Raw genomic sequence first — 1,361 nt, 5'->3', positions numbered from 1 at the left:
TTTTAATAGAGACAGGGTTTCATCACATTGGTCAGGCTAGTCTTGAACTCATGATCTCAGGTTATCCCCCCCACCTCAGCCTCCTAAAGTGCTGGGATTATAAGCATGAGCCACTGCACTTGACTGTAGTTTTTTTTTGAGACAGTCTCTCTCTGTGCCCGGGAGTGCAGTGGTGTGATCTCGGCTCACTGCAACCCCTGCCTCCCGGGTTCAAGCAATTCTCCTGTCTCAGGCACCCGAGTAGCTGGGATTCCAGACATCTGTCACCACACCCAGCTAATTTTTATATTTTTAGTAGAGATGGAGTTTCACCATGTTGGCCAGGCTGGTCTCAAACTCCTGACCTCAAGTGATCCGCCTGCCTTGTCTTCCCAAAGTGCTGGGATTACAGGCATGAGCCACTGTACCTGGCCTCCAGCGTATTTATTTATTTATTTTTCCAAGATCAGGTCCAGGATAATATGCCAACGTCGTAACAAAGCCAGAGTGTGGCACATCCCACACATGCGCGTGAACACCCAATCACTGTGTTCGGGAGCTTCAGGACCTCCAATGTACTTAAAAGCAGCCAGACAACCCAGCAAGTTTGACCTTCTTGCTTCCATCATATTCCATGGCTGTAGCCGTTCACTGCCCACAAAGCCTTGCCTTCGATGGGTGTGACAGTCCAGGTAACAACAAAGCCCTCACGGAAGTAACAGTTTTGCCCCGGCTGCACCCCCTTCCACGCAAAACGCATTCTCTCTGTCGTCAGACCCGCTCATTGCAGATAATAAACTTCAGATCCCGCTTTGCCTGAAGGTCTGTTGCTGGGCACCACTCCTGGTACCAATGTGTAAGGGTCAGGATTTTTAGTTACCAAAAACAAAAACTCAAAACAGAATTCACCATGGCTAATTTGAGCAGAAAAAGACAGACACACAAAGGATTTGCTAAAGACCTCAGGTAACTTGTGGGCACAACCCTCCTCGAGAGGGGTCAGAGGAAAGGTGTTGAGGCTGAGCTTCCTGCGGCCACCCTCAAGGCCACACCACAGCCACAGCCACAGCCTCTCCTGAGACCTGAACCTGGGAGCCTGACTTTCCTGCAAGCATAGCTGAACCCCACATGCGTCCTCAGGGACTCACTCTTGCCACTGCTGCCATTCCCAGGAGCCAGGTGTCACTGCCACCACCAGCACCAGCAGAGCAGGATCCACGCATAGAGCCTCTCCCATCAACCAGTTCCTGTCATGCCAAAGCTTACACAGGTGCATCTGAGGGGTGTGAGCTGGGAAGCCTGCCCACGTCTCCTGGCAGAGAAGCTAGGAATCGGAGTTCACACTTTTTTTTTTTTTTTTTTTTTGAGGAGTCTTGTTGTCG

The 1,361-nt window shown here is 50.7% G+C and overlaps 1 non-coding gene across 1 annotated transcript; it reads right to left on the bottom strand.

Annotated features, from left to right (window-relative positions):
- Positions 1-443: 443 nt before the first annotated feature.
- Positions 444-547, bottom strand: LOC118144025 (small nucleolar RNA U13). The gene has a single exon (XR_004728492.1). It is a non-coding gene; the product is annotated as a small nucleolar RNA U13 (small nucleolar RNA).
- Between the last annotated feature and the right edge of the window lie 814 nt (positions 548-1,361).

The sequence above is a fragment of the Callithrix jacchus genome, chromosome 11 (genome assembly GCF_049354715.1).
Source record: "Callithrix jacchus isolate 240 chromosome 11, calJac240_pri, whole genome shotgun sequence".
NCBI lineage: Eukaryota > Metazoa > Chordata > Mammalia > Primates > Cebidae > Callithrix > Callithrix jacchus.
This window is presented reverse-complemented; position numbering and strand designations above follow the sequence as displayed.